At 38.3% G+C, this 18717-nt stretch overlaps 1 long non-coding RNA gene across 2 annotated transcripts; it reads right to left on the reverse strand.

Annotated features, from left to right (window-relative positions):
* Nucleotides 1-7780: 7780 nt before the first annotated feature.
* Nucleotides 7781-12858, reverse strand: LOC143421948 (uncharacterized). Of its 2 annotated transcripts, XR_013101549.1 has the most exons (4): nt 12735-12858; nt 9143-9291; nt 8272-8436; nt 7781-8194 (listed from the first exon to the last, which is right to left on the reverse strand). It is a non-coding gene; the product is annotated as an uncharacterized LOC143421948 (long non-coding RNA). The 2 variants fall into 2 exon arrangements; XR_013101550.1 differs by lacking the exon at nt 9143-9291 and having other exon boundaries at nt 12735-12832.
* Between the last annotated feature and the right edge of the window lie 5859 nt (nt 12859-18717).

The raw sequence follows: 18717 nt of genomic DNA on the forward strand, positions 1-18717 counted from the left end.
TTTGGATATTTTGTCCTAAATTGTCATACTCGGGATGTTTTCCCACAGTCCCACCGTCAAGGTTACTCATACAATAACTGGACCTCAAGCAATCTCCTTCCTGTCTCCGTTATTGCAGCTACTCAGTTTGACTGCACGGGTTAGAGTGGCATGATACAACAGCTGTTGTCTTCTTTCCCAACATAGTATTCTTATATTGTTTCTTCTGCTTCCCAACGTCTAATAACTGCAACTTTAAATTTACTCAAAGTAGAATGGTGACTGAAAATATAAACATCTTGTGCAGCTTGCCGTTGTTGCAAAACAGCATATAAGATTTTATTTTGGGAGATCGCAGGCATTTATTTCCCAAAATAAAGCACTTGGGATTTTAAGGATTATGTAGCCATATAAAAGCAGTTTTTGCAAAGCATCAGAATACTGAGCAGCAATTTAACAGGTGGTGCACTACATCAACATCAAGAACTCCCAGTTGTCCCACAATGCGATTGGTCACTTGCAATGTTGAATCTGGAGCAACCTTAATTATGATGATGTGGGAACAACACCAACACGAGGATATCAGATCGTGCACATCTTGCAGTCACGTGCACTTCACTACAGCACAAACACGGGAAAACGACCATTCCAAAACGAATGACATTTAGAAGACTCCATTATATTACATTTCTTTGCTCTCAATGTTATGATTGTCAATAAACGCTTTTTGTATAAAATAGTGCAATTTATGCCTTCAGCATCCGTGTGTAGAAGTTGTTAAACGGTTTGTTTGTTGTTTAAAGATTAAATAATAGTTGTTGTTTAAAAAAAAAAAAAAAAAAAAAAGCTAAAAAGAGACACACAGTGACCGACATAGAGGGATCATGTTTTAAGCGTACAATCTGTTTGTTTACTATCCGTTTTTTCATCAAGAAAAAAAACAAAACAAACGAAAACACAAAAATCTAGATGCTGCAATAAAGCTGTGACTATTTGGAGGAGCGTTAATATGTGTGCATAATGTCTTGAAGTTTGTTTCTCGCGTGCGCTAAAAGACGCGGGCCAAACAGCAAGTTGGCGAATGAAAACCTCAGGCCTGGCTGGCTGAATTTCCTTAACATCAGCAGCGCAAACAACCCTTGTATTATGTTGAAAAGAAGCTTCCTCAGTACTAGAACTGAAGAAGCTTCTCGGATGAGAGGTGAAACGTCTTCAAGCAACTTAAAGAAGTCCAGATGCTTTTCTTTCCAAGCTCCTTAGATCATGCACCTACTACTGCTGCAAGTCAGTCTGATCCAGTGGCTTCCATTTCTCTTGAAATGCACGCCTCCCCTCCACGTTAGTTATGTCCAGTATAATCCTCTCTATTGGAGGGGATATGAAGAGCTGAAATGTTGATTGAATATCATCAACTCGTATGGCGGCAAATCTTGTAGGACCAGGAGTCATTTTGATGACGTTAGAAGATGACAGCCTGCCTTGACTTGGTGTGGTGATAATGACCATTTTATATTACCATCATCTTTAGATTTCCATGTATCCTCTGTGGATGATGGTTGCTGCATTCCTTGGTTTTCATTTGATGTAGAGATGGCAGCATACTCCGCCTCAGAATCCTCCTGTCCTTTGGAAAATTGGCAGTCTGGATCATCAGCAACAGTGTCCTCAGCCTCTGAAAGATCTTCTGTCTCTGAAACATTTTTTCTTCATCACTATCCCAGTTATAAAGCAGTGATAAAGCTTTTTCAGCCGTCAACCTTCTGGAGCTCATTTTTGGTGTGTTGAAATGACATGAAAACATGACAAGAGCAGGGGAGAGAAAGTTTCTTGCATACACACCTGGGTCAGAATGTATTTTCAGAGGCAATCAAAACAAAGTACATCAAAGAGAAATGTTTATTTTGGATCTGAACATGTTTTTACTTACATATAAGTATGTGGGTCAAAATGACCTGCAACATAATTTTATATACAAACATTGCAAAGACATTCCAGGACACATCAAAGTGTCCATAGTTTACACACCCGTTCATGATCCCAGATGAGGAAAAGTCATGAATTTTCATGAAGAAAATGAAAGGATGACCAGTACTTTGGTCAACGCACAAAGAAGAATGGGTCAAATTGACCCTTAACATAATAAGAAGGTAAACATTGTGATCCTCAAACTTCCGTCGATTCAATGAGAGTGTGACCGCACCGCTTCCACTTCCATTAATATTACACACGCAGTGTCTGTGTGGGTCTTAGAAGTGAGGTGTTGTGTTCATTTACTCTGTTCCCTTCTGTTCACAGTCTGTGTGCTGGAAACGCAACATTTGTTTTGCAATCTGGATCCATAAAACAAAACAAAGTGTGCAACAAAAAAGAGATAAACAAAAGAATATGCCCAGTTAATTTCCTGCTATTGAAGTTGATATCACTAAAAATGGGTACATATGAAAACCAAATAAGATTTTGAAATCAATAAATGGACTTATTGATTGATTGATTGATTGATTGAAAGTGCCAACCATCACGCTAATGATTCTCAGTAGAGGTGAGCTGAAGCACCTTAAGATTCACTCTCACAAAATGCAGACTTTAAGAGCAAACTTGTTCAGGAAACACTAAAAAACATTAGAACATGTAAGAAAGCAAACTGTTCCCTGTCTCTGTGTACCGTCTTCTCATGTCCCGAGACCAAAAAGGAAGTGAGATGGTTCTACTACCGTCAGTTTGTGCCTGGCTTTAAAAATCATTACAAACATTACAAGCTGCCCAGAGCTGTGACTGGAGTTACAGTTGTACTAGTGAGGAAATGAATCCCTTGTGACCAGCAGGGTTTAAAACACTGTATCCTATTTTGCGAACATCCCATGACCAGTCAGGAAGTCTTGGAGCTAAGAAAAAATTTGATTGTTTTTTTTTTTTGGTTAAAATAAGATGGGTCAGCATACACTAGAAATTTCACTTAACTGGAAAGCTAAACCAAGGAGTTAAACATACCACAATAAACACAGGTCCTGGGCTGCAGTAAACCACGTGAGCGCATAATTGACTGTGAGTGGCCTCTTAAGTCAGGTAATCAGACAATATCTTTGATTAGAGTAGGTAATGCTCAGATGATCCATTTTGTGCAGAAGAAAGTCACATGATACCTCAAGTTTGACTTTTTGTGAGTGCAAACGAAGTTAGCAACAAAAGCTTATGACCACTATTGTGATATGATCTTTGCCTGCTATTGAAGTTGATATCACTAAAAATAGGTACATATGATTGAAAGTGTCAACCATCACGTTAATGATTCTCAGTAGAGGTGAGCTGAAGCACCTTAAGATTCACTCTCACAAAATGCAGACTTTAAGAGCAAACTTGTTCAGGAAACACTAAAAAACATTAGAACATGTAAGAAAGCAAACTGTTCCCTGTCTCTGTGTACCGTAACATACACAAATAGACAGACCTGAATATTAATAAAGAAACAAAAAATTATAAACTGACAATTGCATCACCCCAGTCACACCTGGAGTCTCTGAGGCAGAGAAGGCTCATGGCCAACCCAAAGGAGTGTGCTGTTGGACAGGGGAAAGTGGAGTATTTGGGGACCACTTGGGAGGCGGCCAGGTGCATCCTCAGGTGGAGAATTGCATTCTTCTCATGTCCCGAGACCAAAAAGGAAGTGAGATGGTTCTACTACCGTCAGTTTGTGCCTGGCTTTAAAAATCATTACAAACATTACAAGCTGCCCAGAGCTGTGACTGGAGTTACAGTTATACTAGTGAGGAAATGAATCCCTTGTGACCAGCAGGGTTTAAAATATCCTATTTTGCGAACATCCCATGACCAGTCAGGAAGTCTTGGAGCTAAAAAAAATTTGATTGGTTTTTTTTTTGGTTAAAATAAGATGGGTCAGCATACACTAGAAATTTCACTTAACTGGAAAGCTAAACCAAGGAGTTAAACATACCACAATAAACACAGGTCCTGGGCTGCAGTAAACCACGTGAGCGCATAATTGACTGTGAGTGGCCTCAGTAATCAGACAATATCTTTGATTAGAGTAGGTAATGCTCAGATGATCCATTTTGTGCAGAAGAAAGTCACGATACCTCAAGTTTGACTTTTTGTGAGTGCAAACGAAGTTAGCAACAAAAGCTTATGACCACTATTGTGATATGATCCTTGCCTGCTATCGCCAAGGAAATGTGGAACACTACACCCTTCAAGCTCCATGAAAGGAAAATCTTTTTTTTTTTTTTTACTAAACAATACAACACACAGCAGGCCAGCACACATGCAAAGATCTATTTTCTCTGGTAACTTTAATTCTGTTAACTACAATTAAAAGTCTTTGTTCTTAATTTCCATTGCATTTGAGACAATCTTTCTGTAGTTACATGAAGGTACTATTACAATTTAAAAAGACTCCCGAATCCCCACTGCACCAAAAAACATATTTAAATCAAATTAATGATATAGCTGCATTTTTATTTTAGGGGACACCTTGTAGCCACAATAGCCATGAAATGTAGTGGAGAGACAAGCAAAGTAATGTAAAATGCATGTCAGTTCTAACAGTACAGTCACTGAGAAACTGCTTTCCATGCACATTTTTAAATTCTTCATAGTCCCATTCTTAACTGCTATTACACAATACATCGCACACTTCTCCTTTCTAGAATCCTTCATGCCTTTTTAGGACTCTTCAGCTTTAGGTGAACTGAACCTCATATTTTGTATCACCCCAGAAAGAAAACCCCTACATGTAATACAAAATACATTCATCTGGTATGATAAGATAAGATAAGATAGAACTTTATTAATCCCTCGGGTGGGTTCCTCTGGGAAATTCGATTTCCAAAAAAGCACAGCACCGACAGAAGTTACAGAGTTATACACACACACATATATATAAATACAGAGACAATATAAATAAAATATACGAAGGGGATAAATAGAATAAATAGGAATAAAAATAAAAATACAAGTGAATTGCACATTTCAAGTATTGAGTCTATTGCACCGTTGACTATTTACAAAAGTATTGCACAAAAGGTATTGCACAGTGAGGTGAAGAGGCACTAGGCACTGATGTGACATTATTTAACTTACAGCTCAAACAAACAAAAATATTATGTAAAATTTACCAGGGCCAAAAGACTATTATGATCCACCCACTATGCTTCCTGCTTCCCTTTACTTTCAGCAGCAGATTTGGTGGAGAGTCAGAGAAGTGGCTGCACCTGAGAGGTGATATTACATCCCAGTTGTGTCCTATGTCCTTCCCTCATCGTCTCCCTGTTAAGTCAGTCTTGGCTTCATGTTTATTTGCTAGTCATGTCTCTCGCCCTCTCAGTCCCTCACTCTCAAGTGATCTGTCAGATATTGCTGTTTATCACTCAATAGATTAAAACATTCAGTTATTCATTTGTTTATTTTTGTGCAGAGCCCAGAAAATGGCCTCTTCTTAAAGCTGTTGTAATGTTATTTCAGCCAGTTATGCAGGTCATTTTATATTTTAGGACTGGAGGTTTTAATCAGCTGGTGAGGCAGAGGTGGCCATTAGCCCTGAAACTGGTATTCCACTTTGAGTGTTGTAAAGGCTCACCTTTCAGCACACTCACTTCACCAGATACACCTTGTTTCTTTTCCTCACCTTTGATTGGGTGTGGTGATTGCCCTTAATTGCACTCACCTGTGTTAAATTCCCCAATTCTTTGATCTTTGGGCTGAAGGAAGAACAACACTCGGGCAGTGTTTAAATGCTCAATCAACAATCAATACACTCTTATTATTCCATACAAACACAATAAGCAATACAGTCATCTGGATGGGAGATGCGCACAAAGAGGGTCACAGCGGATCTCAAAATGTCGGACCGTTACTCAAACTCTGGTGGCCCCCACCTAATCATAAAAACCTAAACATTCACATTCGTTCCATCTCTCAGTGAACCTGAGTTATGACCTTGGCTCCCTGTTTTCCTGCTTCTGACAAAGGTAGGGGAGAAGCTCTCGTGCAGTATCCTCTGCTCTTTCTACAATCAGAAAAGCAAGGCCATGATTCTCTGCAAACAGTGTTCTCTTTATAAATCAGCATAGATCAGCAGTATGAAATGTCATAAAACAGTGTAACTCATTCACAGTAAATCAGCAGTATAATGTAATACAAATCAATGTAATGAATCTAATGATTTTCACCGTCTTCTGACTCAGGAGTATAAAGCAACTTAAAACTATGTAATGATTACACAATCTTTAATCAGGTATAATGTGGCCTACAGCAGTATCATGAATTAATAATTCTTTGATTAGAGGTATAATGTAACATATGGCAGTATAATAATGTCACACCTGTCACCCGTTATATAAGTTCTGCACTTACCTACAGCCCACTCCCACATGGGGCGGCAGCTGAGAGATAGCAGTCCATGTGTATCTTTCCTTTTGCTCATTATTCAATAAAACGAAAAAACCTGCAAGTGATTGCTGACTGTTCATTCTCATCCTGACCGGATGAGCCCATGATGGTAACAATCTCCAACCTCCTCTGAACCTTCCTCCAAAACATTGAGCATTTTGAGATGCACATTACTGCTAATGCATTCATCTAGAATCATTAACAAAATGATAGGTGTATAAGCTTTAAACAAGTACAAAGTGCAGCATTACAAAGTTACATTATAACTAAGCATTTGACATATATATATCTTGTTTCATAAAACAATGAAATGCAAACAATCAAGTTTTCCTTTACAAAAATATTGAACAGTTGCTTTCAAGTCTTTAACAAAAAAGTGAAAAATCATAAAATATAAAAACGTAAATTTAACAATTAAAATAAATTCATTAATACATTATTGTCAGTTTTCTAACCCTTCGCGTGCACGCATGCGCGCACACACACACATCCTCCAACCACACACACCCATATTTTGCTCCATTGCGGGTTATTTCACACCTGAAATATTTTGTAAACAATTAAGCAAATACAAGTAATCTGCAATAAATCACAGGTAGTCAGAAAATAAACTAACTCTGTTACGCTACGTCCGCACCTACACGGGTATTTTTGAAAACGCAGCTGTTTCGTCCACACGTAAACAGCATTTGGAATCACAGAAAAAAAGATTTTTTAAAACTCCTTTTTTTTTGCGTTTATGAGGTGGATGAGGTGTCGTCACGCAACATCAAAGGTATGTGCCTTTTTTCATGTCACGCTGTGCGCCACGTTATTGTTTACATGAGATGAATTGCAGAACGGCAGATAGAGACAAAATACTGTTAATCTGACTATCTTCAGGTTTTACAAGCTTACATACGCAAGCAGTTAAGGTCCCTCCATTTACAAAGGCAGAGGCGTCACGATGTGATTATTTTACGTGTAGTTGTTTTTTTTTTCCTGTGTAATAATATTCAACATCGCTATCAATACATTTTTCAAAAAATGCCTCTCTGTGCAAAATAGGTTTAAAAACATAAACAGCTGTGGGATACTGTTTGTCTGTGATTTGAACCGGGGGAACAAATCGTGGCAGGATCAGCCGGATGTTATTTGTATCCCACTGTAACGTTACTGTATAAAGTATAGTATAGTATGTATATCTCCAAAATGTCAGGAGTAGTTAGTCATTACAAGAAGTGTTTGTGAACTACAAATCACAGATGTGGGATACTGTTTGTCCGTGATTTAAACAGGTTCTTCCTTCCTTTAAAGTACGTACGCAGATGTGGGATACTGTTTGTCCGTGATTTAAACAGGTTCTTCCTTCCTTTAAAGTACGTACGTACATACATACACGCACACAGATAACACAATGAATACATGTATTGTTTAATTAAGAAAACATCAGAAAGTGATAAAACACATTAGAAATAGCAATAGCTTCCTAACAGACCAATAAATCAACACATTTTCATCAGCAGATGTTTGCATGTTCAGTAAAAATATTTCAACAAGTTTATGATTAAAATGATCAATGAACTTCAGCCTTACACTATGTAATGTACGTTTCATGTTGTACTCATGGTCCTTTGTTAGTCCAGTTTAGGACAATGTCTCTGACGTATGTTTCATATCAGATATATGTCATATCAAAACAAGCCCACACCTGCAGTTGTTTCAGTTTTTCACTGGTGCTTCCTGTCAGCTGGTCAACCTCATCCATATCAGCCAACCAAATGACAAGTTCCTCCCTTTGTGCTTCAAATCCCTCCCACTCTGAGACAAGGAGCTGAAAGAGAGAGAGAAGAGTCAATTATAAAGAAGAGAGAAAAGTGAAACCCTCCTCAGAAGGTCTGACTCGCATACCTGCAGTTGACCTGTGATGGACTCCAGTTTGGCGTTCACGTCATCCCTCGTCGATGCCAACAGCCGAGTCTGCAGGGTGCCCTGGAAGAGCTGAGTTAATGTTCGACTCCTCCTGGTCAGGCTCTCCAGCTGGATGAGCCGAGGTCTCCCCTCTCACCGCTGCCTCTGAACACAGAAACACAAATTGCATCTGAAGCAGGAGGTGCAGATTTTTTTTTGCTATTCTTTTCCAAATCCAGGCTAGATCACGTGGAGGTATTTGGAAAACTTTTTTGGCCAGCGGACGACTGTTGTCTTGCAGAAAGTCAAATCAAACATATGCGATACACAATCAATTCACAAGAACACATAAAAAACAAGTCCAGTTCTTGCCTGATTTCAACTGAATTCTGCATCAAAACAGGGTAAAACAAGTGTTTGCAGCAAATATGAGCACAAAGCCTCAATTTGTACAAGCCTGCTACTACAGTTCTCCTCTATGCAGACGACTTTCCTGTTTTCAAGGCACAACTTGGTCTGCTGTACGAATCTCATGGATACACACTAAATGAAACAATAGTGTGCATGACTCCAGATTCTGATCCCTCATCCTAATATGGTCCCAACATAGCAACAGCAATAAAGCAAATGTTGAGGCTTCAAAATACAAAGTCCATAAACCAATGGCTGACATGGGTTTTATCATAAGGGTGATAAATATACAGATTTCAGTCTGTCTTAGAGATTTGATGTTCATTTACCTGCAGATGCACTATACGTGCCTGTTCCATGGTTTTCCACAACATTTTGCACATCACTATTTAATACAGGAAGTAGGTGAACTAAAACAAGTCATCGTTCTTTGTGAGAGGACCATATTAATGAAACAAACCTCAATGACATGATAGGGATCCCTAAAGATGCTCCTGCTGCTTCTCTTCCTCCTCATCCTAAGCTTCCTTCTCCTTGTCCTCAACTTCCATCCAATTGTAATTCAACCTAATTGTGTTTCTCCCCCTCCTCTTCCTCATTTTGTTGGAGCTGTGAACACAATTAATGTGAATCTGGATTAATTTGTGCAAACAAGAAAAATCTACAGCTTTTTGGTCAGACGTGCTCTTGTGATTTAAGCCGGGTAGAGTAGATTTATGTGTTGATGCTACCTGCTTCAACTCTGGCTGCTGAGTGATATTTACACCCTGGCTGGATTACAAACTTTAACCATGTGCTGAACTTTGGCCCAGCGTTGATACCTCTTGTTAGTATAACGGCCTCTTCTTAGCTTGTATGTATGATGTATGATGGTGGATAAATGAAATATACAAAAAAATTAACTATATTACAAAAGAACATCTATCTTGGAAACATCAAATGACCGGAGCATAACTTGTCAACTAGTCCGAAACTAAGTTATGCAGGAACAGTCAAAGACACACCTTCTCATGTCACATTTATTCATTTCTATATAATTAGATAAGACAATAAAGAGTTATCTAATCTAATTATTCATTCAACACACTTATGCATAGCTGTATTTTATACAGCTCATACAGAATTCAAAGTGCAGGTTCATGTGAGTATTTAATGTACGGCTCAGATCTACAGAATTTCAGAGTTTCTAGAGCAGACACAGAGCTCACGCCACAACAGGCTTCAGGCGCCATATTAGACTTGTGTCAAGCCAGCCTCCAATTCGAGACTTGCAGTCAAGCCAGCCTCCAGTTTGTTTTACGTTCCCTGTGTATTCAAAGTATTACGGGAATGGATGTGGAAACCGGATTTCAAAATAAAAGCCAACTTCGAGTGAATTAACAGATATGTTAAGAACATAATAACATATAATTTAGGCTTTTTTTTTTTTTTACAAACTCTAATGTTAGATCTATATGACACAGCCTTGTACCCTAATTGTGCCCTGTCACTATCAAGGCCATCTTATTTTGGATTTCAAAGTAAAAGCCCTGTGAATCTTCATTTTTGAACTACTCTTTCAATGACTTAATAATGCTCTTAAAAGCAAAAGTCGTATTTCCAAATACTATTTGAACTTTATATCAACACTTTCCAACCACAGTCTTTTTACAGTGATACCATATCAATATCAAGTCAGTCTGATTTTGCCTTTCATAGTAATGGCCCTTTGAAATTGTCCATAATTGACTTAATCTTCTAACGATTCAAAATGCTCTAAAATGAAAAATTCTTGTTTCCACAGGGTAATTCCACCTTAGATCAACAGTATACAGCCCCACAGTGATACCATATCAATATCAAGTCATTCTGATTATGCCTTCCAAAATAAAAGCCTTTTTAAATTGTCCATAATTGACCTAACTTTCAGTGATTTCAAAATGTTTTAAAATGGAAATTTCCTGTTTCCACAGGGTAATTCCACTCCAGATCAACAGTATACAACCTCACGATGTTACCATATCAATATCAAGACATTCTGATATTGCTTTAAAAAATAAAAGCATTTTCAAACTGCCCATATCTGACTTGATCCTGGAACAATTTCAAAATGCTCTAAAATGGCACATTCCTGTTTCCACAGGGTAATTCCACTTTAGATCAACAGTATACAGCCCCACAGTGATACCATATCAATATCAAGTCATTCTGATTTTGCTCTCAAAAATAAAAGCCTTTTCAAATTGTCCATAATTGACCTAACTTTCAGTGATTTCAAAATGCTCTAAAATGGAAATTTCCTGTTTCCACAGGGTAATTCCACCTTAGATCAACAGTATACAGCCCCACAGTGATACCATATCAATATCAAGTCATTCTGATTATGCCTTCCAAAATAAATGCCCTTTCAAATTGAGCATATACGGCCTACTTTTTTGACGATTTCAAAATGTTCTTAAACAGAATTTTGCTGTTTCCACAGGATAATTTCACTTTAGTTCAACAGTATACAACCTCACGATGTTACCATATCAATATCAAGTCATTCTGATTATGCCTTCCAAAATAAAAGACTTTTCAAATTGCCAAGATACGACCTACTCTTTTAAAGATTTCAAAATGCTCTAAAAGTGAAAATTGCTGTTTCCACAGGATAATTTCACTTTAGGTCAACAGTATACAACCTGACGATGTTACCACATCAATATCAAGTCATTCTGATTTTGCTTTCAAAAATAAAAGCATTTTCAAAATGCCCATATCTGACTTGATCCTGGAACAATTTCAAAATGCTCTAAAATGGAAATTTCCTGTTTCCACAGGGTAATTCCACCTTAGATCAACAGTATACAGCCCCACAGTGATACCATATCAATATCAAGTCATTCTGATTTTGCCTTCCAAAGTAAAAGCCTTTTCAAATTGTCCACAATTGACCTAACTTTCAGTGATTTCAGAATGCTCTAAAAAGGAAATTTCGTGTTTCCACAGGATAATTCCACTCCAGATCAACAGTATACAACCTCACGATGTTACCATGTCAATTTCAAGTCAGTCTGATTTTGCTTTTCAAAATAAAAGCTTTTTCAATTTGCCCATATATGACTTACTCTTGGAGCGAATTCAAAATGCTCTAAGATGGAAAATTGCTGTTTCCACAGCATAATTCCACTTTAGATCAATAGTATCCAACCCCACAGTGATACCATATCAATATCAAATCAGTCTGATGTTGCCTTCCAAAATAAAAGACTTTTCAAATTGCCGATATACGACCTACTCTTTTAAAGAATTCAGAACGCTCTAAAAATGAAACTTGCTCTTTCCACAGGATGAATCCATGTTAGATCAAAAGTGTACATCCACACCATGGTACTACTTCAATTTCAAGTCATTCTGATTTTGCCTTCCAAAATAATGGCCTGTTGAAAATGCCAATAACTTACCTAACTTTCAGTGATTTCGGAATGCTCTAAAAAGGAAATTTTCTGTTTCCACAGAATAATTTCACTTTAAATCAACAGTATACAACCCCACAGAGATACGATGTTAAGATCAAGTCACTCTGATTTTGCCTTCCAAAATAAAAGTATTTTCAAATTGCCCGTAGACGACCTACTCGTTTAACGATTTCAAAATGCTCTTAAATTGAAAGATGCTGTTTCCACAGGATAATTCCACTTTAGATCAACAGTATCCAACCCGACAGTAAAACCATGTAAATTTCATGTTGGTCTGATTTCGCCTTTCAAATTAATGACTTTCAAATTAGTGACTTTAACAATGTATACAATTTTAATTTCGGTCTAGCTGACATTAGGTTATGTACGCAGCACGCAATTGAACCACATATTTTAGAAACCAAAGGTTCAAATTAGCTGGGAGCCCCTTCACTTAATTATAACAGTGGTTTTATTAGGAAAACAGTTTCTGTATACCAGATACTAAATTGCGCTGACGTCAACGGCTAACGTATCTAGCTAATCGCTACTGTTAGCACAGCATTAACAGCAAGCCACAATGACAAGTAACAAAAACAAAACTGTGATAAGGTTTTAATGAAAATGTTTTACCTTTTCCATCAGTCCCAGAATTCGGAGCTTCAAAGTCCAGCAGGTACTGAAGACTGTTTTCCGTTTCGCTGTCACCGTCCGTGAGAAAGAGTTTTTTTCCCCGAAAGGTCAAGGCCCGCTGCTTGCGGACTCTGTCTGCGCATGCGCATCCCAATGACTGACCCCTCCGTCCGCTCCCGGGAGGTTATAGTATGACGTGTTCTGACGTCACTCTCTCTCTCCCTGTCATTTATTTGGCTCGAAACACATATTAACAAATTGCTCAGTGATGAACAACTACTCAGATTATTTACCTAAGCAGTGTGCTTTGTCAAAACGAAGTGTGTGTTCATTACACTGACATTCTGTTCTGCAATTGTTATTTACTTGTATTTTATAATTTGACTTTACATACTGCTGGGTGGTTTGTAAAGTTTACAATAACTAGTATTATCATTATGCTATATTTTCAAAAATACATAATAATCTCAAAAGTAATGCCTTGGAGTAGAAAATAGTAATGCTTTATTAAAATTTAAAACTAATGTACAGTATTTGAATGTGTGTATTGTGTCTACTGTTTGTTAACTCACCATATTCATAATGGGTTTGGGGTTAGGGGTGTGTGTGTGTGTGTGTGTGTGGGGGGGGGGGGGGGGGGGGGTTAGGGTCTTTAGGCTTTCCCCCCCACCCCTGCCACCAGTATATTTTTAAGCAAATATTTCTAACTTTTATTTGAATATTCAGTTTCCTACCATGTTCTCTTAAAGGGTAATTGCCAGGTAACCCGCCATCCCCCTTCGCACACACATGCACACAAAGAAAACACACAGTATAATTCACATCCTCGTTATAGTGAATAAATATTTATGCCATTTACACCATCAAACTTAGATTGCTAAGGATGAAGAACCTTTTGTTCTTTAAAGAACCATTTGTAATAGCTGAAGAACCATCCACAAAATCAAAAGGTTCTTTGACGTATGATGGTTCTTTAAAGAACCATGAAGACATCTGAAGAACCATTTAAGAACCATAATTTTTCTGAGTGTACCTCAGCACTTGTGCAGGTGAAGCAAAGGGAAGATATGCTTCACCATATTTTCTAGTCTTTGGCTTAGAATGAAGTTGGTTTGGAAACATATTCAGCGATGCTTCATCTCCTGCTTTGCGTTTCTGTAGGCGCCAGTGCTAGCAGTGTCCAAGCATTTTGTTTTTTATTCCCCCTTTTCATCCCGCCCCCGGCCATGGCTCTGCGCCCCCCTAGGGGGCGGGCCCCACTCTTTGAGAAGGTCTGTTTTAAGATCTCACTGTTGGGTTTGTAAGGCCATGTTACTCCTAAATTTCTATCTTGTTCAAAGAGAAGATATAAAACAAAGTTCTAAGCTAATCGACCTTAGTGTTCTCTTTTAAAAAAAAAAAGAATCGATAAAGAATCGAATAGTTAAACAGAATCGAAAATGGAATCGGAATTGTGAAAATCTTATCAATACCCATCCCTAGTTATAATCAGTGTTAATTCTCAACAAATAACTGATCCTGTGTAAAGTGTTTTGATTGGCCTACAGTCTCCTAGTGCTATCAAAAGTATTTTCCTGGGTTTGCTGTTTTTCTAGTTTTGTGAAAGTCCATTGTTTTCAAAGTCTTTACACTGAAAGCAGAACACCAAAGCAGCTTCAGCTCTCCATTACTAGCTACATAAAATACATTCACACCCAGAAGTGCTGTTGCCCCCCACACTTTGACAGTTACTCTAAGTACAAATAGGGTTGATGAGAGCAGTCAAGAAAAAACAAGAGCTGGAAAATATGCATGATGCAGAGACCGTGTGCATTCCATGAAATATATAGACATATAAAGATATTCCATGAAAGACCTGACTGACAAAATGCAAAACGGTGTTACATACCAACTGATGAAAAAAGGAAAAAGTGGCTGTGTGGAATCACAGATCACAACAGATTTTCTGTTTCCGTCTCATTCTATACTTTCCTTCATCTGCCTGGACAGCATTCTTTGTCCACTATAGTAGTAATGTAGATGCACTTTGTTAAGTTTAAAATTCATTCAAGGATACTAAGAATGATCTTTTACTAGAAGTCAAACATGTTAATTCTATATCTATGTATCTATAAATCTATAGCCAATTACATTCAGTATTCTGGACTGTCCCTGTTAAGTGTAAACCTTTTCTGTATTTATGAAACAAGCTCACATAGGTCTTTTTTTCACTTACATCCAACCAGTGAGGGCAGGGTTAACAAACAAGCAATGTGAATCATTTGCTTATGCCTAAATGTTAAGGATTTGAAAGGAAAAAAAGGAGAAATTACAACAAAATAATATTAAGACAAGTGAACACAAATGTGAATCATACACAATAAAAGACATTAAAGATAGTCACATGGACCAAAACAGCTATTCTCTCACTCCTTGAAAATACACTTCAACTCTCCCATCACAACCATTGCAGCCCTTATTTAAAGGGTCCTGACGATACAATCATTGTTTTGGATAAATAAACTTAATAATACTCTTCAAAGGATTGGACAAAACTTTACTCAAAGTAGCTTTTTAGCTGTCACTCACAGACAGATGCATTATCAACATGGCTTGGTTTCGATGAATTAATTATCACTGGTGTTTTATAGTGCATAGTAAATTGTTTCCCCTTTATATTCTTGGGCCTGCCATGTAAACCTTAATACAGTGTTTCCCAAACTTTTGGAGCCATGGCACATATTTCACATAAAAAAAACAAACATTTTATGGTCTTCAGTAGCATGTATCCTGCAGATGATGCACAGTACGTACTGTAATATTCATGACAACCTTTTACTAAAAAATTAGTTAAAATTTTTGACTGTTGTAATTTTACAATCTGTATTAATTTCAGTTAATGTATCATACAATGGCCATGAAAAAAATCTCCACTTAGGACAATGTACAAATCCAGACTTTTTTTTTGTTTTGTCTAGTAAAACACCTTTAGACCAAGACACCCATGTACACTCATGGGGAGAGAGAATGAATAGCCTTAAATGTGTAAAGGACTATTTTAAAATTAATGCGGAGTTGAGCTGGGAGCCAGCGACGCTGCTTCAGGATAGGGGTGATGTGGTGAGTAAAGGGAGTCCTAGTAATAATACGGGCAGCAGAGTTCTGGACATGTTGAAGCTTGTTGATGGATTTTTGTGGCAGGCCAAATAAGAGTGAATTACAGTAGTCAATCCGAGAAGTAACGACACTACGGACCAGAATAACAGTGGCATGTGGAGTGAGGAAGGGGTGGAGGTGATTGATGTTACGGAGTTGGAAATATGCTGAGCTAGTGATATTATTGATGTGAGAGTTAAACGATAATGTACTGTCAAGAATGACACCCAAATTTTTCACAGATGGAGAGGTAGAAACTGACAAGTGATTGATAGTAACAGAAAAAGTGTTAGTCCTGGATAGCGATGATTTGGAGCCAACCAGGAGATGCTCTGATTTGTTGCTGTTGAGTTTAAGACAGTTGGAGGAAAACCATGAATCAAGTTCGGCTAAGCAGAGGGTGACGGAGGGTGGAGGAAGAGTAGACAGGTAAAGCTGGGTGTCGTCGGCATAACAGCGGAACTGAATATTATATTTACAGAAAATGTGTCCAAGTGGAAGGAGGTAAATAATGAAAAGGAAGGCCCAAGGACAGATCCCTGGAGCACCCCAGAAGACAAAGGAAAAGGCTGAGGGGTGGAGGATTTTAATCGAATGAACTGAGTGTGGTCAGACAGGTATGATTTGAACCAGGCTAGTGGGGTATGAGAAAGGCCGAAAGAAGCTAATCTGCTGAGAAGGATGGTGTGAGAGATGGTGTCAAATGGTGCACTCAGATCGAGGATAATAAGGATGGAGAGGAGACCAGCTGCCATAAGAAGATCATTTGTTATTTTTATAAGAGCAGTTTTGGTGCTATGAGAAAGACGGAAACCAGACTGGAACCGTTTGTAAAGGTTATTATTGGTAAGGCGTAGATAAACTTATGAAGCAACTATTTTTTCAAGAATTTTTGAGAGAAATGGTAGATTGGATATAGGACGAACGTTATTAAGGTTGTTGGGCTGTAGACCTGTTATTTATTTATTTTTTTCAGAACTGGGGCGAGCGGCAACGTTGAAAGAGGAAGAGAGGATAGACACGCCTTAACTAAGACTGTAGGAAAGGGGTCAAGGTGACAGGTAGAAGGCTTTGATTTGTGGATGAGATCAGAGATATCAGTGACAGAGGGAAGTTGGAAGGCAGAAAGGCAATGTAATGGGGGTGGGGTTGAGAAGGAGGAGCTACATGGAACACAGGAGCCAGGTCTTGGTGTATTTTATAAATTTTTAAAGTGAAGAATAGCTTTAGAGAGTCACAGAAGTTAGACGAGTAGAGATGAGTGGGTAGAAAGTCAGACGGCCTGAGAAAATACTTGAATAGTGAAAACAGTGTCTTAGTAGAATCCTCGCTTGAACAAACAATGGTAGAGTAATAGGCAGATTTAGTTTGGTTAATACAATCTATATAAAACAGAACATGATTGTTAAACATTTTCTTATGAATAGTAAGGCCGGTTTTCTTATGGAGACACTCAAGTCGTCGGCTTTTAGCTTTCCAAAGTCAGAGTTCAGGTGTGTACCAAGGTGCTGAGTGAGAAAAGGATACAGGTCTAGTTTTTAGTGGAGCGAGAGAGTTCAAAATACTACTAAGGCTATGATTATAATAAGAGACCAGATCATCTAGAGTAGACAGGTTGTTGAGAGATAGACAACTAGAAAGAGCAGAAGAAAGGATATCAAGATTTATTCTCTTGATATTCCTGAAAGACATGGTGCAGGGGTTTTTGATTATGGAGAAAGTCATTAGGACATTAAAGGAGAGAAGCAGATGATCAGAGGTTGGTAGCTCGTTGGCTGTGCAGTTTGAAGGAGTAACTCTGGAGCAGCAGACTAGGTCCAAGTATGGCCCTTGGTGTGAGTAGGGAAGTTTATGTGTTGTTTAAAATTAAAGCAATCAAGGCAGGATAAAAGGTCTTTGGTAAGAGGATGGTCGGAGTTATCCACATGCAGGAGCCTCGGTGAATGTACTTTCACTGAGGGAGGAACGTAGACACCAGAGGGCTGTACAGGCAGGAATAGGAAAGGAATTTGTGGGAGAGAACAACCAGGATGCCAGGAGCCAGGACGTGTGGAGATGAAGAGCAGCCGGTGGTGGAGCAGCCAGGGAAAAGCGGAGTCGGAGAAGCCGTGTGTATTGAAGGAGTCCAGTACTAAGTCGATAGATCAATGACACAAGGATCCAAACCCACACAGACAGTACGTAGAACCTGGGACCACATCGCGCTCAGGAACGGAGACACCGGAGGGCCATACAGGCAGGAACGCAGGAACAGGAAAGGAATCCGTGGGAGAGAGGAGTTACAGCAAGACATTTAATAGTTTAAACATATGAGTATGAATTATGTCTAGAAAACATGACTCACCCACATCAGTTAGGGTGAAGCTGCAAAAATTCCTTTGCCAAAACACCATAGCCTGTGTGTAATCAACCAGTGAGAGCCTGCATATTTTCCCATCCTTTGCACTTTACTGATAAGAATTGTTTTCCCACTTTGAAGGAATTGAACCAAATTGTGTCATTAGGCCAATGCACTGGCTAATGCTTTCCGGGTTTTGTAATAAATACATTTGAAAGTTCAGTCATGCTAAAAGAATGAGACAGTTCTACATTTTTGTTATAATCTTTGATAAAAGCTAAATTCGTGAACTTGGAACTTACAGCCAAAATGAGTCACACAGCAATAAAACGTCTTCCTAGTGTTTCATTTTTGGTGTCATGTTCTTTTCAACAGAAGATTTTCACACTCTGTGCAGCAGTGTTGGTCAAGTTAATTGAAAACTAACTAACTAACTAATTACTTAGTTACTGATTACTAATTAATTCTCCAAAAAGTAATCATATTACTTTACTGATTACTTATTTTCAA

The sequence above is a fragment of the Maylandia zebra genome, linkage group LG14 (genome assembly GCF_041146795.1).
Source record: "Maylandia zebra isolate NMK-2024a linkage group LG14, Mzebra_GT3a, whole genome shotgun sequence".
Lineage (NCBI taxonomy): Eukaryota > Metazoa > Chordata > Actinopteri > Cichliformes > Cichlidae > Maylandia > Maylandia zebra.